This window comes from Protopterus annectens, chromosome 3.part0 (assembly GCF_019279795.1).
Source record: "Protopterus annectens isolate FY-2018-M chromosome 3.part0, PAN1.0, whole genome shotgun sequence".
NCBI classification, from domain to species: domain Eukaryota; kingdom Metazoa; phylum Chordata; order Ceratodontiformes; family Protopteridae; genus Protopterus; species Protopterus annectens.
The window spans coordinates 1,763,238,166-1,763,262,740 of NC_056731.1; positions in this window are offsets into that span (position 1 = coordinate 1,763,238,166).

Genomic DNA, 24,575 nt, shown 5'->3' on the forward strand with positions numbered 1-24,575 from the left:
TGAGTACACTGAACAATGCCCTTTTCTGGTGCACTCCATGCCAGCTATGGTTGCATATTGCTGTATGTATACAAGTTCTGAAAGTACATAGCAGTGGATTAGCTCATATCTTAATGCACAGACATCTTAATGCTTGAATGACGAAGCAATGAATCTCTATTTTTTCCCACCAGTGCCATAAACCAGCATACTTTGCAACAATTCATATGTCTGGGTGGCTAGATGTTGAGATGAATGCAAACAGAAGGGCTTAATATTCAAATTGCAAAATTATGCATTATTTGGAATTGCTGAATGTGGCCTGAAGTCCAAAACATCTATAATTTTTCATTCAAAATTTAATTACTTATTTACTCTTATCTTGAGATCATGTTATTTATTTTTGATGTCTCACCAAAAATGGAATGGTTTAACTTTGGCCACGAGAACAAACTCTAATTGGTAATCTGTTCAGTCCTCTCATGAGCAGTACCTCTTAAAGTCCTGAAACAGTAAATATTGCATCACTGCTGGTCACTCTCTCGGTTGAAATGCATGTTTCAGTCTGATAGTGAAATTTCTGCTAATTTTCTGCTATATTACATGTCCTACTGTAAATATGACTTGCATTTTTATTTAAAATACTGAATTCATAATTATGGGTAAACTGTAATACACTGTATCGTATTCAAATACTATCCCCCGGATTTACAAAGCCCTTTATAGCGTACAGGATTAGTTTAAGAGCTATTTTCGGCAATATGGCCAACGTGCGATCCAGGAACTAGCTCTCGGGACGTGCATGTGAGCTCTTAGGCTAATCCTGCATGGACCAAGCTCCTGTATGCAAATTACCCTCATTTGCAGGTGAAAACCATGCAAATGAGGGTAATATGGGATCCAGGAAGCTGGCAGCCGTCCGTGCAGGACAAGTCCAGTGTGCAGAAATTTACTCGGTTAGTAACAGAGTAACATTCAGCAATCTACAAAACGGCGCTATGACAGCTCCAAATAAAGGTGCATATCATTGAGGAAGCATGCCAATGTCCAAGTAGAAGGCCATTGGCATTGCAAAATGTAAAAGAAAAAAAACAAACAACTTTTAATTTTATCTTCGCTGATCTCACCTGGTTAAGCATAGGGCAGCGAGGCGCAAACGGGATCAGGGGGAAATTAATAAAATAAACCTAAAATAAGCATTCTAACTAAACTCAGTATTCTGCCATGCAAGTCAATGGCAGTCAGAAGACAACCTGGCCAGTGCGCAATGGTTGCTAAGGGGGGAGGCTCAGTGTGGGACATGTAACCATGCATTAACAGGCAATCCTATGCAAATGAGTGAAGGGTTAGTGAATCCCAGATTTTCCAAGGGTGTGAGGCAGGTCCCAAGAGTGTAAGAGTATAAATAGCTGGGTGCAAGACTAGGATATAGGTGACATCATGGGGGGGGGTGTCAGGCATACTGTAAGTGGACTGGAGACCTGTGGCTCAGGATTGCTCCTAGCATAGCACAGCTAAGCTAGGGGTATGTCTAAACCCACCTAGCACTCTTTACAAAGTGTAAGCAGGTGTGCGCACTGCTCACCGGGTTGTACAGGAAGAAAAAGGAAGTTAAACCAGGAAAAAGCAGCTCTGTGCACATTTGAGCACTCCATTTGTGTGGCACGCACACAGGCCTAAACAGGGAGGCAATGGGAAGGGAAAACAGCAGTAGGAAGGTAATCAAGGAGACCTAGTTGAGCTGCCAGGTGAAATGTATCAGAATCAGCTAATCACACAGGAATCAGACCAGCCCAGCCCAGAACACCACTATAAACCAAGCAAACACCTACCCCTCTGGTTTTTCTACACTGTACACTACCGGTGTATACAAGCAGGGAAATTTTAAAACCAAACCTACAAAATGAGAAGGGCTGCAGCAGGCAACATAGAACAACATGTGCAAGAGGCTGAGAGTGGTGAGGATATCAATGCTGCCGAACAACCCACAGTGTGGAGACAGAGAAGAGTGTACAGACCCAGGGTATCCTACCAGGGGCTACATGAGCTGGAGATAGTGGAGCATTATAGGGTGGACAGAGACCTCCTATAGCAAATCATTGAGCTGTGCAGGCCACACCTGACACACCACACTGGCCGAGGGGAACCCATCCCAGTGGATACCAAGGTATGTGTAGGCCTAGGTATACTAGCCACAGGTACCTCCCAAACTACAACTGGGGATAACATGGACATCTCACAAGCATCAGCATCTAGAGTATTCCACCAGTTCCTGGATCCCATGTCAGCACATGCCAGTGAGCATGTATATTTCCTCAACACACGTGAGGTGTTGACCCACAATATGCGTCTCTTCCACCAAATACCTAACTACCCTGGGGTAGTGGGTGCTATAGACTGCACACACTTATGCATCAAAGCACCACATGGTGAGCAGGGTACGGCCTACATCAACCACAGGGGCATCCCCTCCATCAACTGCCAGGTCGTATGTGATGCCCAAGGCATTATACTGAATGTGTGTGTGCTGGCTGCCCTGGAAGCTATGATGATTCACACATATGGCAACTGATGCAGCTGTACCACAGATTTGCCAATGTGGACATCCACTATGGTCACCTAGAGTGGGATGCTGGGTACCCACTGGAGCCTTGGCTGATAACACCCATCAGAAATACACACACACCTGAACAACAATGCCATAATGATGCATACGCACAGGCCAGACATATAACAGAGCATGTGTTTGGGATGCTCAGGTCATGGTTCCAGTGTCTGGACACATCTGGTGGAGCCCTGCAGTATTCACCAGCTATATGTACCCAAATAGTAATGGTATGTGCTATGCTACACAATATGATCCTGCAAAAACAGCTGCAGCAGGAACAGCATGGGGCAGGGCCACACAGCCCCTCACAAATGCCAAGGCCTGTACAGGTACAGAGTGACTCGGAGGTGGAACAACCTGAGCCTGCTCCAGTAGGCAGAAGGGGGCATGCCCAGTATGCCCTGGCCTTGGCAAAGAGGCAACGCATAGCATATACACTGACACAGTAGGGCCCCAGGGAATGACACCTATCTCTGACTCACACAGACAGTAAAAGGGATGCCAAACATGACACTACGTGTGCCTAACCATGTATAGGAAGTGTACTATGTGCATCCAACATAGGCAGCCCTCCAGCACCATCCTCAAGTCTGGCACACCCTCAAGGTAAGTCAATCAACCCTCCAATTATCAAATGGAGTAGAATGTGTATTTACCTGTAGCTATGGTATAGATGTGAACATGGAAATGAACTGGGTGGTGGATGTCAAGGCAGCAGAGAGTAGACACCCATAGTGGCAGCATGAGATCTGTAACACATACTGGAGTCACCATAGTAGCCATTCTATACAGGGTGACAAACCCACTGCAGGAAATGGCCTGAGTGACAGGGGTGTCCATAAGAGCCACACATATCAGTCAGGAAGGATCACATACCCAGCAACAGTCTCAGCCGGCAGGACAGGTGAAGACAAACAAATGCTGTACCATGGCCTCTGAATGTGCCCTGTGGTTAACCCCTTCCCCAGGCCTACACAGACAGACCGCAGCAGGCCAGGCAGTCAGATGTAAGTTGTGAAGGCTAGGAAGTCAGACAGTAATATGTAGGTAAACAAAGCTAGGATCTGTACTACACTGGTAAGCCCTAGCCAGCAGGATAGGTAAGACTACAGACTGAAATGGAGTACCTGATTTGCCAGTACAGTCCTAGCAAATGTGCACAGGTGTCAGGTGCACCCCCCCATCCAACATACACATAGAGTAACAGTCAGGTGTGCCCCCCACTCCTGTGTAGAACAGTAGACACAGTCAGGTGCCCCCCCTGCTATGCAGAAATGTAGCAACAGTCAATGGTAAATGACCAATGGATGCCCTGCAGACACAGCATGCTACCTGTTGGTGTAAAACAAAACGTCAGCACCGCAGTACAAACAACCTGGACATGGTCCACACATGCAACACAGATGGCCATACTGGGCATGCTCACACACTTAGAGGAATGAAGGCAATGTCAGTCAACAACATACTGGGAGGTTTTACTGGGCATGCTCAGACACAAACACATGAAGGCCTTGTCTGCAAACACCAGTGGACCAGACATATCTGGAAGTTGCAGTTCTCAGTGTGAACACGTCAGTATGCACCTCTCCGGCCTTGCACATACAGTGGATAGGAATGCAGACAAATATTTAAGGATAACACACTATAATAAGCCACAGGCACACGGACATAGATGTGTGGAAGAGGGTGACTATGACAAGGAGCCATGTGGGCCTGTCCCAACTGGTACACAGCCTAAGGGCCCCCAACACATGAGATGTGGATGTGACCCACTGTGGATACTAGCCACCAGTACCTGTAAGCATGACAGACTATGTGGTGTACGTGTCAGCTCTGCAACAACACTGTACAAGGAAGCAGCCATCTAGTAGCTGTATATACGCACCTGTGACATATGACCCCGTGTGTGCCCACATGTGGCATGTCAACCCCTACATGAATGGGGTATGGCTCATGCACACACTGCCCTCCTCATATCAGTAATATGACAAGCCTGATGAGGTCATCCAATGTGAATTACACCTTTGGCAGAGCTATAGCTCAGTAAAATGCATGGCACATCCCATAACTGCGTACTGCTGTAGTGACAGACTAGTTAGGTAGTAGTACTAACCCCAGACCTGTCAATTGTGTGAGTGTGTGTTTGTGTGTGTGTGCCTGTCTGCCTCTGACTGTTTAGAATGAAATGCTTGTTAGGCTACTCACACTCTGTGCAATACATATATTTAACTTTGGCAAGGCTGCTGATGTCACTCATCTAGAAGTACACCTCTGGGAAATTTATAGTGCAATAATTGCTGTGGCATGCCCTGTAACTGTGTACTGCTGTAGTGTGATAAACTAATTAGGTAGGTGTTCGAACCCCAGCCCTAGCAACTGTATGTGGTTGTGTGTGAGTCTGCGTGTGTCTGACTGGGTAGAGAGTAATGCTTTTTAGGCTACTCACACTCCATACAATACAAATACACTACTTTGCCAAGGCTGCTGATGTCACTCATCTAGAAGTACACCTCTGGGAAATTGATAGCCCAGTAATCACCATAGCGTGTTCTGTAACTGCGTACTGCTGTAGTGTGATTTAGAACGGTGGTAGTGTTCCATCTCCATCCATGCCAGTTCCGGATGTGATGTGTGTGTCTCAGTGTCTGTGTATGGAGCAATGCATTATAGGCTACTCACTCACAGTACATTAAAAATGCCCTACTTTAGTAGACCTGCTGATGTCATTAATTATGAAATTCACCTTTGGGGAAACTGAACTTCAGTAATGTCCGTGGCGCATAATATAACTGCATAGTGCTATAGTGTAGTAAACCAGCTAAGTAGGGGTTCTACTCCCAGACATGACGGGTGTGTGTGTTTGTAATGCGTATCCTGTGTAGAGGTGGTTGTGAGTCTGTGGGCAATGTGGAGAGGTTTTGCTAATTTAATTTATGGTGGCCCTACGATATATCACAATGTCAACCATACAGGGATAGCAGATGTAAATGCCTGAGAGGCTGGGGTGCAAAGCCATACCCATTCATGTGACATCAAGGCCTGCCAGTCACAGTTAGCAACCCCACTGTGCCTTCACATGTGACTCACAATGGACATACCATGCCTGACAGCATGACCTGTATGGACAGATGACACTGATATCAGGAAATGCTGTTAGCATACTATCAATGTGGGTGCAGGGTAAATCTGCTAACCAGTACCACTCCCTGCCACACGTGGGCAAGACTGGCACATCTGAAGATAAGTTGTGTTCACAGTATGGGCCAGACACCCCAGGTACAGTTCCCCATGTCACGGTACATGCATGTGGGAGGTGTGCACATCCTAGACACCATCCAAGTCATGGGCTAGGGAACACATACATGGCAAGTGATGCACAGCATTGGTCATACACAATGGTCACCCAGGTACCTGGAAGACGGATGCAATACTCACCTGTGCGGGCAAATGCAGAAGCTAAAGGCCTGTGCAACAATGCAGACCATTGTCATGTGAACTGATGCCAAGGTATACCCATTGCCTACCCTTGTATAGCCTGCTGGCACTGTTGGCCACCACACACCCATGCAGACATGCACCCATGCATGTCCGATCTGGACCCTGTGTGTTCGTGTGTGTGATGTATGGTGCGTATGTCCACATCCACATGCACAACTCCCCCCAGGGCACAGTGAAGCATGCCACCTTATGTCTGACACTCCCTCATACTCACTGCCCATACGACCTCCATATCACCCATGTGGTGCATGTGTTCCCTGCACATTGATGTGTTGTGGCAATCCCACTAGTGACGGGTTGCACTCCTGGCCCTGCCAAGTGTGTTAATGTGTGTGCGTCCCTGTGTGAATGTGCTTGTGCTGACGCTGGCACCTGTTCATGCAGACAGGCACGTGTACGTCACACACTATATCTACCGTATCCCTGTTACAGCTGTCACTCACCATCGCATATATGTTCTGTGTGCTCCCCACCAGATAACCCATGTGGTACACCCAATAACAGCATCGGACTGTGATAGCACTACATAGCTGTCGGGTGTTTGATACCCTGTGCTGGTAGGTGTGTGACACAAACATGCATTGGTTTTACCCTCCCACCCCTCCCTGACACGTATTCATCTCTGTCTACCTCCCCCACTCCCTCTCTGGTGGATGTGGAGGCCCACAACTGTATTGCCTAGGCAGCAGCATGTGTATTTAATGTGATGATCATGATCAGCTGATGGCCCCTGCACATATTTCAGGCCTTCCCTAGCTGATTGCATGTGGAACAGGTGTGGTAACATTCCTATAGCCAATTGCATGGAAATGCACTCCACTACCTGGGAACATCCTGGCGGTGTTGGCCCCTGTCTGCACTGTGCGTAGGAGCTAGAACTGTCATTTGGCAAATAGCATTTCAGATGGGTTGGGGATTTACCTCTAACAACATACACTGTGGGAAGAGGGCAACAAACAGGAGGGGGATGTGCCTGACCTGACTACGAACTGTAAGTGCTGCTATACTGCATGTGGAGTAATGTTGGATTAACAATGTTTGCCTGGATATGCCTGTCGTACATGTCACAATACTTGCCATGTCAGCTCCATGTATATCAGGAATACCCATCTGCAGGCTCATCTGCAGACTGGGCAGTGTTGTGCCTTTGGTATCATGTGTTAGCCATGATGCATCTATCCATGGAATGTAGAAGGTACTGTGAGGATTGCAGTTTGTTGATGGTGAAGGCCGTGACAGTTACTGACTACATATCTCTCATTGGACATATGTTGCAACAAACCCCATTACAATGGTAGATTAATGAGGGTATCACAGCAACATGTCTATACTGGCCCTGTGTATGTGCTGTCAGCCACACCTCTGTCAACTTTTGTACATATGTCTTGCATGAAGTGGTGCATATGTGCTGTACACCGTAAATGGTGTCAACATATGTGATAACACGCCAGTGATATATCAGAGTGCTACACATGTCATGTACAGTAGGTGTTACACTTAATGCCATACCCTGGAAATCCTGTGGATGTTTGTACAGTACTGAGGACTGTGTAGTGATCGTGAATGTCGGCAGTGTGTGTGTATTGTTAATATGTAATGTGGCCTGTGTACAGACTGTGGTAGATGTCATTGTTCTAGCTCCCCTTCTATCTGTTGTTACATGCTGCCCCACTGTATGGTACAGTATTACCTTACATGTGTGTTGGGCCATATACCCACATGTCCCATACCACAGACAGGCATCAGACCAGACTTTGTAGCAACCCAGTATATGTAGGGACATGCTGTGAGTGGCACATATGAGGATGGTATAGGACAGATAGTCCGTATACTGTACTAGTATGCTAGCGTACCATATGTGGCTGTGTTCACATTGGTTGTGTTTATGCACTGTCACACAGGTGTAGCCTACCCTGTGCTGTGACATGGCTGTCGAGCCTGCTATATAAGATAACCTTAGGATGTCTGTCAGTAGCCAATGGCACACATGTTATGAGCAGATGTCACCTTCCACACACACCGGGTCTGTGACAACAATCCCAATGACAGCAGCAAATGTCCACTAATATACCAGCTATACATACCAGACATCCTCCTGCACTACTACATTGGGACTATAGGGGCTGGGATAGGGCTACACTCCATGTCCAGGACATATGATGGGACGATATGGACATATACATATCCAGATAGCCATATATATATATATATATATATATATATATATATATATATATATATATATATATATATATATATATATATATATATATATATATATATATATATATATATATGAGTACACATGTGTAGTATGTCCAAATACCAATGTCATGGCAATCACCCACTATGAATCCCAACATCATGTGGGTGTATTCTCTATATATTCCCTGTGTGATGGACATCCTTCCTGTGTGTAGGCATCAATAGACAGCAGGTAGCAATACCTCTTGCAGGAGAGCCTGCACACTAAGGGCAACCACATATATGTAGGAGGATCAGGACATACAGACAGACTGTGAGTAGAGTGGTGTAATGCTTTGCATAGTACTGGTGTTACAGGGTGTGTGTGTGTGTGTGTGTGTGTGTGTGTGTGTGTGTGTGTGTGTGGTGTGTGTGTACATAATAGTTTACTTTGGACTGTAGTCTGTCTGTATAGCTCATTACTGTGGGCCATCCCCTAGCTGGAAAGAGGTGCGCCTATCATGTATTGTCTGTCCACCACACAGGTCCGGTGTCAGATATTACGCTGGCAGTGTGTGTGTGTGTGTGTTGCGTGCTAGCAGTACATGGCTATATCCATTTGTGTATCAGAGTACAACAAAAATGAACCAGCACAAGGGAGAAGAGTGCCTAAATCTAATTTATTGTGGCAATATCTGAAAGCTTCATACTGCAAACCAGTTTCAGCTGTGAGACCAGCCTTCCTCAGTGCAAGAAAAATAGTATGGATAGCACATCCTGGTATATCCTTATATATCCAGAAATATTAAAGGCATATACACCCTAAAAAACAAATATCCATTTGTGTACCTGATGTCATATTCCTGCATAAGGGTATGTTGTAACACATCCTGTAACAGGGTGTGTTACTGCAATATTGCGGGTATGGCCCTGCGTTCCTGCCTTTGTCCTCCACACATATATGGCAGCCTTTGTCCTGCTGTGATATGGGTATGGGTTGTTAGGTAATGGCCTATCATTCACCACTGCTAGCATTCCTACTATCATCTCATTCATAGGGTGGACACCCACAGCATTTGTTGGCCAGGGACCATACATGTGACAGATACATTGACATTACCACAAGTAATGAATGTCCCCTTAGGCCTTGACTACAGGGTGTAATTGGAGGCTGCTGAACTACATCTGATATTGTTGACTGTTAAGTATCGTGCAGGCAAATCCATTGTCAACTGTTGTATGAATTGAAGAGCTTACCCTGGACACCATAGTATGATAAATATCCACACTGTTTGCATTGACTGTTATGTGTGGGCCTTGCATCCATCACTGGTTATATACATCAACATCCATGTGCTGTCAGTAATGGCATACATTATTGTATGGTACACAAATAAAGGTTGTCTGTGTATGCATACCTGGGTGTCATGTCATGTCCTTTGAATTGTGAGTGGGTATATGTGAAATGTAAGTATCCCCTTTGTGGGACTGGTTGCCACACCACACATGTCACAGGTACCGGTTACAGGCCTTGTGGCTTGGGATATACATTGCACCCAGTACGTCCACACTACTGCTACACATGTATGGCTACTAATACCCTTTGTCTGTGTATATGTGTATGTACCCATATATCCCATATATCGTATATATATATATATATATATATATATATATATATATATATATATATATATATATATATATATATATATATATATACCTGCACATGATCATCAATGTATGGATGTGTGTGCATATCTGTACCATTGTAATGTGTAGCCCTTCAACATAGTACATTCCCTACGGTACAATGGTGTATCTGCATGATATGTTACAGATATTGGCCTTACATGTACAGGTGACATGGATAACTGTTGGAGTATTGTAGCTGTGTTGTGGTAGGTCCTGCTGTCAAGTACTGCATGTGCTGGATATTGGTTTGCACAACATATCCATTAGGGCTGAGGGGGTTACATTGCAGTAATTACCAGGTGTTCCTCATGTGTGCCCCCACCCACATTAAATGCAATCATGGTCAGTTATGTCGTATGGAGTGGACCAGGAGTCCTTTCCCATGTGGAAATCATGTACACATGTCTATCTGTATATATATATATATATATATATATATATATATATATATATATGTATGTATATATATATTTTTTTATGTGTATCTGCATAAGTACATATGTTACACCCCCATATATAGAGGGCTAAAACTGGACATTGATATAGCTCTAGCTTTGTATATCTATCCATATACATACATATACATACATATATATATATACATACATATATATATATATATATATATATATATATATGTATGTATATATATATATATATATATATATATATATATATATATATATATATATATATATATATATATATATATATATATATATATATATATATATATATATATATATATAAATATATATATATATATATATATATACATATATATTTGTATGTATGTATATATATATATATATATATATATATATATATATATATATATATATATATATGGATATATACACTGAGCATATTAATCTATCTCTATACGATTGCTGTTATATGGTTATTTGTGAGTCATACATACACACATATATATATATATATATGTATATATATATATATATATATATATATATATATACCTATAGCTGTCTATCCCTCTACATTAACAGAGGTATAGCTGTGTATATGTGCATGCATGATCGACCTATATGTGTGACCTGTACCTCATTCTCTTGGCAATCGACATGGATGACCTTAGGACTGAGGTCAGTCAGTCGTGCAGACACATACATGTTTCAGACGTATCATCTACAGCAATATATGTGTTCAAAACACATATAACTGTGTAACTTGCAACATTTGAAGTGTATTAGAGCAGGATATGACACATATCCCTATATGTACCCACATTATGGGGCACTATGTCTGTGATTCATGCATTAAGAGGTTGTGTGGTGTGTTATTACTACATTCCCTGTGCTGTTGACTGATTGTGCTGGATGATATGTATGTGGAATGAGTGCTTATGTACATCTATCATGGTTTAATGTTAAATCACGTGGTGTATGATGTGCAGCATCCTGGGTTTGGCTCTTCCACAGGCTGTATATTGTGTTTCAAGGCAAAACACCAGCTGTCGGATACAGGGTGAGTTAGGGACATTTGAGCCGTCGTATGTGAGTGTGTGCGTATATGCACAGAGCTAAGCAATACTAAGCTCGGGTTGCATTACCTTACACTCAGCTAGCATCTACTTAGCTCCATCTATGTAGGCAATGCTTAACCCCACTCAAATACATGTACACACACTTACAACTGTGTATTCATGCGTACTACTGATATGCGCTTACACATGCTTACTAGTGTCTTAGTCAGTATGACACTTCACGTGCATTTAAGGCAGTACTCCTGTGCAAATATAAATGTTACTTAGTAGGATATACAGCACAATGATGTTAATATACGGATTTCACATGGAAAATATAATGTGCTGCAGTGGGACTCGACCCTGGAATGTGTGCGCTTTAGCCAGATGCTCTGGCCACTACACTATTGCTGTTTTGCTTCATTTGCATATGTCTACCATAATGACATACACATGTTTCCTTCCCACAGCCCCCGAGCTCCATGTACACAGCATCCATCCATTCCCTGGTTGCTGGCCCTGCCATACTACACCTTACACATTTCTCTCTCTGCACGTCGCAGTACACCTCCAGTATACTGTCCCCACCCAAGCGTCTGCAGGCTCCTCATCTGTTTAGTCCATGTATGTGCCAGCCTTCCCCTGATCCTCCTCCGATACTGGTGGTGACATCGATGTGACCCACAACTGTTGGTTCATCCCACCAGGGATGGACATGTTGTTGTGTCAAGAGTAGACCTAGCTGGTCTACAGTGTTTCTCCCACTGTTAGCATCCTGCTAGGGTATTGTGTAGCAGTGGTTTGCTCACACACCTGGCCAGCCTCATCTCCCAGTTCTACGGTACCAATGCCCCAGGTGTGACATACTGTGCATGAAGCATGCTCACACGCCCACATGGTGTGCACTGTATATCATTATTCCCTTCAGTATTATGCAGGACTACTGTTCTCACAGTATGATTGGACAGGCACTGTTCTGTGCTGCAGATAGACTGCTCATAATACTGTGGTTGAGCAATGGACACGTGTTCTGGTATTAATCTACACACTTATATACATTTCCTATACTGTTGGATGCCTGTGCTGGATGATGTGTTTGTGATCACAGCAGCTGAATGTGTATCCGCCACGGCTTAGTGGAACTCATGTATACTATAGTGTGCAGGGTCAGAGGTTTGCAACCTGGCAGTGCAGATTATTTTGTCAATGGCCACAACAACAGCTGTTGGATACAGAGTGACTGTGGCACTGTAGAACATTTGTAGGTGGGTATGCACTTATTTGCGTGTAGCACAGCATTACTGACCTCTGGTTGTGGCGTCTTGCCCTTAGTTAGCCTCTACATTGCTTCACCAGTGTGGTACTTGCATATCGGCAGCCAAACAGGCTTACACCCACTTGCTCCTGCATATACACACATGCACAATGTCATGCTTTTTGTTCACATCTGTCTACCGGGACACTCGGACTGTATGCTTGTCCATTGTCAGCGGGGGCCTGAGGTGTAGAGCTCCACTTTGACCCCAGCTACATATCCCAATTAATACTGGGGTGATCACATTCATAGAGGGTAACAGACATAACATAGCTACGTCCCCCATTAAACATGCTTAGTTTACATTAAACTGTCAGTATTATCCATGTTTATGTCAGGTTTACATGTCAGGTATGACTGTTGACAAAGGTCAGTTTAAGGTGAGGTTGGATTCCTGTTTCACAGGTCTGGATAAGTTACATGCAGGTATTCGGGTTAGCTGTAGTTATTCCATACCTGTGTGGTACAGTAGAGGCGAATAGCTAAGGAGTAGGTAGGTAGGTAGTGGGGGTGACATTGTAACTGTATAGTAGCCCTTAGGTATAATTGGATGGGGAGCAATAAATAAGGTATGTTGGATGTTGGGATTTGTATGTGAGGTAGGATATGAGGTGTCGGTATCACTAGTTGATGTAGTGGTATAGAGTGTGAGGTGGGGGGAGGGTTTCACAAGGTGGTGAGCCTGTGCTGCTCCAGGTGTGCTTGTGGTGTTCCTTCATGTGTTATTTACATGTGTCCTGTGGGACAGCTGTGATACTACATGTGGGCTGGGGTTCCAGATACTGGCAATATAGTGGGGGAAGAAGGTATCACCTACATGTACCCATAGACATTAAGAAGAATGGAACATGGGCTGATAGGTACATGGTGTGCATGGGGCACAAAGGGGGGTGTTAGTAGGGGATTATCCAGGGATGTGCAGGATGGCTGCAGGGAAGGTCCACAGCTGGCCATGTTGTCTATGACAACAGCTGTGCATATGCACTGCATTTGGTGTTTGCGTTGGACACTCACACCCCTGGGTGGGGGTGAGGACTTCAATAATACCTTACAATGCCTATTACATCAGCTTACATGCCTACAGTGGGGTGTTGCGACCATCTGTTCGTAGGTGTTGTGTAGTGGGTAATACAACAACACATATGGTTATACCGTACTTTGCCATGTACACTGGACTGTGCTGCGGTGGAACCCATATTGGGAATGGCTGCCCATTAGGCGTAAGCATGCCTGTCAGCTGTACAGGATCCGCGGCCTGTCTAGAGTTTGCTTCATAATATTGGTGTGTTCCTCTTACAATCTGCACCTGTCTGGCAAATACCTGGGAACTGACGCCATTAAATACAAACAAGTAATTGGGTTTAAGACTCCACATCCTCCAGACGAGTCATGCTAATGCATAACCTATTATTATATCAGCTTTCTAAGGTTGAAATTGGAATATGTGCTTTCTGTCCCTATTTGTCCCCACAACGGTTTAGGTTATGTCAAGTGGTTTAGCACTTTGAGGTTGAGAGGTATGGGTGTAAACTCTGCCCAATTTGCAATATTACTGACATCCCCGGGGCGGTCCAAATACAACTGCGCCAGCCAACAACTGCATGCCTAGGCCCATAATTGCATACCAATAGTTCCCCCACCTGGCCCTCCTCTACAGCACTCATCCTTACTGTGGGTGCAGGTGGGGTCTAACCACATGTCGGGATGCATGTCGTACATTGTCTTGACCCATGGGTCATCAGGCTTGCACAACCTACTGGTCCATGTACATATACAGTCTGTTTAGATAAATCATTACAGGGACTGACTTCGATTATCATTAATTTTTGGGGTGTTCCACAAGGGACATTGATGTCTTTGTTTCAAGATTAGACGTGGCAGGTCTCTCCCACTGGTAGCATCCTGCCTGTGGTCTGGTAGCAGTGGTGTGTTTACTTGTATTGTGTGTTTGTATGTTTCACCTGTCTAGGTGGGGGGGGTTGATGCTACGTGTTACACGTTTGTTGATTGGACCCCCCCACCCCCATTGGCACGGCCTGTGAACATATGTAATCCTTAACTGGTGTATCATATCTATATATATCTATATAGATCTATATATATATATATATATATATATATATATATATATATATATATATATATATATATATATATATATATATATATATATATATATATATGTATGTATATATAGATATATGCTGTATACTACTATTTAACAAACTGTTTTCTAGTCCTGAGGAGCTTTTCTCTGGGTCCCTGCTATAAATGAGCCAGAAGCTCAGTCAGACTTACCTGGTTAACAGATGTGATTTAAATACATAATTCAATTACTATCATAGCTATATATACATATATATATATATATATATATATATATATATATATATATATATATATATATGTGTGTGTGTGTGTGTGTATGTTTACACACATGTATACATATATATTTCTACATATCTGCATTTGTATGTATATATATATATATATATAAATTGCTGTATATATATATATATATATATATATATATATATATATATATATATATATATAAAATGATATATGGATGTATGGGTGTCTGCATATGTATATATCTATATGTGGGTGTGTTTAATTATATTCTGTCTCTGTATGTGCACATTTGTACTACAGAGAGGGGTAGGTTTCTCTCTATGTAGGTATTGGTATATACATATATATATATATATATATATATATATATATATATATGTGTGTGTATATATATATATATATATATATATATATATATATATATATATATATATATATGTATATACACACACCTCTACAGTTGTACATCTACATCTGGTTATTCCGTTCTTTGCCATGTACAATAGACTGTGCTGCAGTGGGACTCATAGCAGGAGTGGCTGTCCGTTGGGTAGTGGCCCTGCCCAATGCACACTATTGCTTACATTCCTGGGGCAGTCCACATAGACCCACTCCAGCCAACACCTGCTCAGCTAGGCCCAAAAGTTTATACCCATAGTTCCCAGTCTGCACATCCTCTTTGGGACTCTTCCTTACTCCTGGTGCAGGTCAGTTCTAGCCACACCTGTACACTGTACACACTCCCCACTTCTCGGGACCCATCACGTATGTTGTCCGCTCCATGGAGCATCAGTCTTTCCCTACCTTGTAAATTGGGAACATGTGTGGCCTGCCGTCCAACATCGGTGTAATGGCAGGAAACCCAAATATGTTTGACTTTTTGGGTGTCCCACAAGGGACATACATGTCTTTGTTTCATGATTGGACTTGGCGGGTCTCTCCCACTGGTAGTATCCTGCCTGTAGTCCGTGAAGCAGTGGTGTGTTTACTTTTATTGTGTGTCTGTATTTTTCACCAGTCTAGCCGGGGGGGGGGGGGTTTGATGCTATGTGTTACACGTTTGTTGATTGGACCCCTCACCCTATTTGCACGGCCTGTGAACATATGTAATTCGTAACTGCTGTATCATATTCTAGCTATATACATGTGTATATTTACACACATACATACATATATATATATATATATATATATATATATATATATATATATATATATCTACATTACTATATACAGATATATCTGTATATGTATGCATACATATATATATATATTTATATATTGCTGTCTAAATATCTCTAACGACATATGGGTGTATGGGTGTCTGCATATGTATATATCTATATGTGGGTATGTATATGTATTCTGTCTCTGTATGTATACATTTGTACTACAGACAGGGAGAGGTATATCTTCATGTAGCTATGGGTAGATATACACTCACATACCTCTACATATATACATCTACATCTGGTTATTCCGTTCTTTGATATTTAGATTACAATTTGCTGCAGTGGGACTCATAGTGGGTGTGGCTGCTCATTGGGTGATGTCTCTTCCCAATGAACACTTTTACTTACATTCCTGAGGCTGTCCATATAGACCCACTTCAGCCAACACTTGCAAACCTAGACCCATAACTAGCTACCCATAGTTCCCCCACCCGCACCTCTTCTACAGACCCATCCTTACTCTGGGTGCATGTCAGGTTTGAACACACCACTACACGCTGCCTACTCTCCACTTCACGGGACCCATGTTGTACGTTGTCTTGACCCTTGGGTCATCAGGCTTTCCCACCCTTTTATTCCAGGTATGTACACACGCTGGCCAGAATGGTTGTCACACCAGCTTTCTTCCATAATATGTAAATTTTTGGGGCATCCTGCAAGGGACACTCCTATCTGTGTTCCAAGATTAGATTTCATGGGTCCACTGTGCACCCCCTGGTTGTATCCTGCCTGTGGTCTGGGGAGCAGTGGACTATTTACATTGTTTGTGGGTTTGTGTGTATGTGTCCTCTGTCCGGCTGGGGGGGAAGGTCATGCTACGTGTTACATGATTCTTGCTTGGGCCCCTCACTTCCATTAGCATAGTCTATTATATGTCATTCTTGTGTGCTGTTTCCTGTCATAGCTATATATCTGTGTATATCTGCACACACACACACACACACACACACACACACACACACACACACACACACACACACATATATATATATATATATGTGTGTGTGTCTCTACATATATATATATATATATATATATATATATATATAAAATAATATACATATTGCTGTATATATATATATATATATATATATATATATATATATATATATATATATATATATATATATATAAATCCACGTGGGTGTATAGGATGTATGGTCTTAATCTCACTTATCTATTGCTATGATGGCTTAGTGGTTAACTACTGTGACTATAGTGTACAGGGTCCTGGGTTTGAGCCTTGCAGAGGCAGCTTATTTTGTTGCTGGGCAGAACTTGGGCTGTTGGATCCAGAGTGATTAAGTCACTTTAAAGTGGTTGTAAGCAGGTTTGCGTGGGTTTGCGCAATGGTAAGCACTGCTAACCTCTGATTACAGTTTCTTACACTCAGCTTCTGCTTTGCTTACTCTGTGTGGGCGATGCTTAGCCCCACGCAAATGCACTTGGACACACTTACCGCTGCTTATTTGTGCTTACACCTGCTTACTTGTGCCTTATTCATTATGACACTAACACTTCACATGTGCATTTCATGCAGTACTCCAGTTCACATTTAATTGTTATTCTGTAGGTTATATGGCAAAATGATTTAAAGTTATGTTCATATGCAGATTTCCTGTGGAAAATGATTTGTGCTGCAGTGGGACTCGAACTGGGAATGCTTGTTCATTAGGCGGATGCTCTAACTACTCCAATATTGCTGTGCTGCTTCGTTTGCATATATATTCCTTGTTATCCTCTTTAGCCTTTTCAGCTGCTTTAACTGTAGCTAGGCGATGGGCAAACCCGTGCATCTACATTTAGCTGTACTCGGGGTTTTAACAATATTAATACAAGGGTTTCTTCATTTTATTTCAATGTACTGTTGCTGTTGAACACATGGGGACTGTTGGTGGAGATATGTGGATACCTATGAGTGGTTTTGCTAGTTTATTTACCCTTTCTTCTGTTCTACTTTGCAAGGGCATGTTTATTCTGAGTGCTCTACTCTCAGACATGCCCCTTGCACTCGTCCATGCTCAGTGTAGGATTTGGAGCTCTGGCAGCGCGCCTTCATTATTATGCATGGCACGCTGCCATTCCTCCTCTTACACTGCCGCTTATGTGCCGGGCTAGTTTAGTTCTGCACGGCAGATTAGTGAATCCGGGGTTATGAATTTTATAAATGTCTGCACTGCATTGAGGTTTTGAAGCTTTCTTCATAATGGCTGCATCTCAAAGATTATATCTAGTCAGACTATCTTGGCTAACAAAATAATGGGACTTAACTCATGTGGAGCTGTGACACAGTCATGGTGTTTGAACAGGGAAAGCCTTTCCCAAAGGGCCAAATCATGTTATGTTATGTGTCATCCTGCAGGAGATATATTATGTCTCTTTAGGGTATCAACTGACATGCATTTTGCATTAGTACTTTCCAGAGTCATGCAACTGTTTCTTTTGAATCAGTGAGCAGATTATCTTTGATCGCAGAATGGTGGTCATTGCTTGATAACCACATTGCATCATTTTTTTGTCTGTACTCTGCCTTTATTGTTTTTGCCATTCTGGCTTTTTAAATAAGATAATAACATGCATTCTGTTAACATGCTGGCACTGAACATTGTTTCATCCTATAAGAGTATGCTGACTGGATGATGAACGTCATATACTGATCTGAACCTTTGGTTACTAATTCATAAGAATATTATTTTCTGCTTATTTATAAGCTTGTCCACAGAAAATCCACATATTGACTACAGTTAATGCCAGTTTTTCAGAACTGATTTTTTTTTTGCTTAACCTTATCAATTGCTAACTATCCTATGCACAGTGGCATCTTTTACAGTGATAACATGTACTATGGCAGTGGTCATTACTGGACATCATGTACTTATTTGTATACAATTTTGCCTATGTAAATATTATAACTCTGTTTGTGGCATATTCTGCACATCATAAGCAAGTAGACCACCAGGCGTCACTTATGAATACATGGGCACTAAATGAGACATCACTATATCCACTTGACTACTACAGAGAACAGCAGCATGGCATACTAGGAAATGGAAAGACAGGATCTGTCCCATATGTATGTGGGAAATGTAACCATGTGAGTTTTAAAATATACATCTAAGTGATATTTGTGATTGCCTTATATTAGTGCAAGACAAACAAACTATATGAGGTTCTTGCATTCAGTCTAAGTTAGGTCAAAATTAGAACATGTAAATGAGTTCTGAAGTTCAGTTCCAAATGTTTTCATATTGTTGAACTCACAGCTTGAGTTATATCTAATGCTTCCCCATAAGAGATGCTGCACCATTGTGGGAACTATCTAGGAAATAGGAAGATTCCAACATGTCTGTTGCTTCATGAGCAGCTTATTGTCTGAACTTCTCATCAAGAACTCTTGATAAACATATTCAGATAAGAATACCTGCCACTTTTGATTGATATTTTTTTTTTTCAGAAAATATAAGTAAATAATTTGCTTTATTGTCTTCATCAATGAATTATAAAATTGCAGTTCAAATAAAAATGTTCCCTTCACATAACTGTAAAAGTTTATACAGTGAGAAAAATAATTCTTCAGGTAGTTTTCAGGCAACTTCTGATTGTGATGCTTACTATGAAAAGCTAACTGAAAGGGGACGTGGCCAAGATGTCAGAGAGATAACAGCACTTTTTTGATGCTCTGCTTAACAGAAATTTCTCTGACAGGAAATTTTCTTAATATTATTTTAAAAACATCTAAGTTTTCTTTCACCTATATATTTAGATACAGTGGATTATTTTTTTCTACAAATATTTCAATTTTGGTGAATAGAAAGTGAATTACATCCTGTCAGAAGTACAGCAGCTGAATATAACAGACTCTCTCAGCCATGAGTCATTCAAAAGCCTCTCTCCAGGAAACTTCCATGAAGAAAGAATTACAAACAATAATATCCAGTATTCAAGATCTTTCCATGAAAATGGACAATTTAGAAAAAATCATGGAAAACATGAAGAAAGAAAATAGAAAGCAGAATGAAGAATTCAAGGAGATAATTACAAGACACACAGACCAGATAACAGAAATTGAAGAATCTCTTAATGAAATAGACGGAAGACAGCATGAAAATGATAGCCAGATTGATGTCTTACTAAAGCAAAACACCGCACTTTCAGATGAAGTGGAGGACCTAGAATCAAGGTCACGAAGAAACAATATTAGAATATACGGCATACCTGAAAAAATGGAAGGAAATAACACAATACAGTTCTTGAATGACTGGTTGCCTAAGACACTAAACCTACCTGAATCTCTCTCTTTTGGGATAGAGAGAGCTCACAGGTCATTGTCAAATATGTCTGTGTCAAAAAATCCAAATGCTTCAAGGTCCATTATTGTAAAATTTTTATCATCTCAAGACAAGGACTTAATCCTGAGAACAGCATGGGCAGGTAATCCTATACAAATTAATGGTCGAAACATAAGATTTGACAATGACTATACCTCTACTATAATAACTAAAAGAAAAGCCTGCATTCCTCTCATTAAAAATCTGAAGAAAGCTGAAATTAAAGCACAAATCATTTTTCCTGCCAGAATTAAATTACATCTATCTGAAGGAATAAAAATATTTAAGAATCTTGATGACGCCTCTGAATATGTGAAAAAGAATACGATTTTGGAAAACACTGAAGATATGGACATCTCATTACCTAGTTTAAAAAGGCAGGCAACAAATGGAAAAATGTTATTGATTGATAAAACAAGCAAGAAGCTTAAGGGTAAATAATACAAATGAAGCTCTTCCACAATCCCTTCAAATCCCAAAAGTTTTGTGCTACAAATCACCTACATCAGGGAAAAATATACATGTTAAGGTAAAAAATCATTTAATATTTATTAAGTATGCTTATTTATTTATTTATTTTTAAATTTATTTGTTGGTTAAAAGCCTTTAATACAAATACGCTAGAATGTTAAACATAGATGTTAAAATTCTAAATCTTCCCTTGACAGAGTGTATTATTAGTTGACAACTACATAGGGGCAATGTAGCAATACCATAGAAATTTTGGTTAAAACAGGAACCCCCTTAATACCGGATACTGTATGTGTATTAGATTATGATGATATAGATCGCTCCGATAAGTGAAATGAAGGCTCCCCATCTCAGTGCAATTAAATGAAAGTGTAGCCCCTTTTTGCATCAGCGGGTTTTCTCTCCTGTTAAATGTTATGTTATGCTTGGGTCCTTTTAGAGCTAACGGATATAACTTAATGTGACTTGTACTAAATAGTTTAAAAGGTATTGGAAATTGTTCTTTATCATAATAAGAGAACATTGTTTTCTTTCTAAGAATCTGTCATGACATGTAAAAATGCATTCTCATACACTTGAGAGGTTTGTGTCTTTACTAAATGTGGTTTGCGGGCCCCTCTGCTGACAGAGAGGGAAAAGGAGATGTATTTTCTGATGAAAGCTGGTGGAGTGTGTGTTGCAGGGACAGGAGGGTTTGTATGCTTGATATCAGATACACTGGCCAGTAAAATTGATAGTTACAGAAAATTTTATATTTATATAAAATGGGGCAAAGTTATTTTATTTATTTATTTTTTTTTGTACTTCATATACATGCTTTTTGAGTAACATATTCTGTTTTTCTTTTCTCTCACAAAATGCACATCACGAGTATCTTGTGAACAGTTATCATAGCTTGCTGCAGATTCCCTAGTGCGAGCTTTTAACTGCCAAAATTCAAATGTTAAAGGAGAAGGAAGGGAAAAAAAAGGAAAAAGAAGGCTGTTGCCTCGAGACTTCTTGGTCAGATCTTCTTTGTAATACAAGAGACTTATGCATGTACTCTCTCGAAGTCTCTTTTGTCATATGAACTTTGGTTGCGTATTCACATTACCAGAAATATTTACATGAAAAAAAAGGAAAAAGAAAACGGAACAACTGAATGCTTTATCACATACCAAGAGCGACAAAGAAAAATATATAAAAAACATAGACATATATAAAGGTCCTTTTTACTAAACCAGTGTTGATGCCTATGTTGTTCCCTTCATAATACGTTTTCTGATGACGTGTTTTACAAAGTAGTTTACACTTGATCATTAGTTGGCAGCTGTAGCTAACAGATACAGTGAAAACATAGACTAGGTCATCTCATCCTTTTTGGTTAGCAGAGCAGAAAGCGGCATGTGCAATGGTTATAAAGTCATTAAAATACATTATCTATTGGGGGTTAATGTGTTCTTATTATTTTTAAAGCAGATTTTGGGGCAGCTATGTATTTTCTGTGCTTTCATCTTGATATCTTCGTCCCCAATCTTATTGATTATATGAGTTGTTGGTTGATGGCAATACTGCTGGATTGGGGAAGCCAAAGCTGCAGACAGACCATTACAATAAATAATAATTCTGTTATAAAAGGGTGAAATAATATATTGGGGCAGGAAAATTTTCGGTTCCAAAGAAAAAGAGACAGTTCTGCTTAGAGAATGATCTTAGTTGTTACTGAAGTGATGCTTTTGCCTCACTAGTTAGTGATAGTAGTAGAAGACTGTTAGGGTGGCAGTGCAACGTAGGGATGGTTACTCTTGGCTTATAGTTACGACTTTCATCAGGACATGAGGACAGTTGTTATTTCCAAAGGTAGCCTTTACTTTTTAACTGATTTTCTAATTAATAGTTTACATCATGTTGGATTTATAGTGACTGGTGAAATTGTGATCTACTTAATCCATCTCCAGCTACATAAGTGCATACTACAATCTGACATTTTCACTAATATTCATAAAATATTTAATGTTTTACTGTCTGTAGACTACATTTTCTAGCAAAAGATATATTGCATGTTAACCACTGCCACTCTAACTGAAAAAATATTGGTAAAATGTGTTAATGTATTTTGTTAAAAAGGACAACTTAAGGGAACACATTATTACTATAACATCAAAAACTGAAGTGTCCTTGAAAGTTAAAAGCTGTGACTTCATTATATGATATTTTTATCAAAATCAAACTACACTACATAGTTTCTTTAGACTCACATCTTTGGAAAGAAAAGCTAATGTTTTTGATGATTACACAGATCTGTATACCTGCATAGATATTTGTGCAACTTAAATATTATCTTCGCATGTAAAAAATTATCATTAGTACATCTTTATTTTAAATATCTTTACTACCTTAAGAAATTATTTAAGGTTAATCAGATATGTTTTTTTTTTTTTTTTTTTAGGGAAGGAAAAACTGGTGATTTTATATCTTATATAAAAGGAAAATAAGCCTATAGGCTATATATTAATATGCTGATTCTATAGTAAATATTAACACTGTTGTGATTTCACAGACAAGTTCATACAGGAATGTTTTGTTACATGATAAATGTTCTTATTTTTTTTTTTTTTTTTTTTTTTTTTTTTTTTTTAGGGGAAGGAAAAACTGGTGATTTTATATCTTATATAAAAGGAAAATAAGCCTATAGGCTATATATTAATATGCTGATTCTATAGTAAATATTAACACTGTTGTGATTTCACAGACAAGTTCATACAGGAATGTTTTGTTACATGATAAATGTTCTTATTTTTTTTTTTTTTTTTTTTTTTTTTTTAGGTCAAAGAAAAAATGGTTACTTTATATCTTATATAAAGGAAAATAAGCCTATAGGCTATATATTAATATGCTGATTCTATAGTAAATATTAACACTGTTGTGATTTCACAGACAAGTTCATACAGGAATGTTTTGTTACATGATAAATGTTCTTATTTTTATACATAAACTTCTTTACTGAATTCCTAGATAAGTAGGTTTTGATCTAATGTAGTATACTAGATTAAGATCTGTATTAGTATAGAATAGACATAAATGAATATGATATACTATGTCATGATACAAGTTTAAAGACACTGTTCTTAAAAATTTTGAAAATTACATTATTCATGGTAATTGATGCTTTTCCACAATATCTCCTACATAGTAATACCTATTCATCCTGGAGAATTAATAGGTTGTAGTTTGTTGATTCAATAAAATATTAGGTAGTAGCATTAGAGAACAATAGTCTTGAGCACTAAGGATGATAGAGGGTGGTATTGATGACTTCTTCATCAATCCAGGAACTAGATGTTCCATGGTTAGTTTTGTATATAGTTATATTTTCATCTTCTATGAACATTACTTGTTAATTAAGTCCAGAATAGTATTTATCCATCAAAAGCTTAAAGTAATC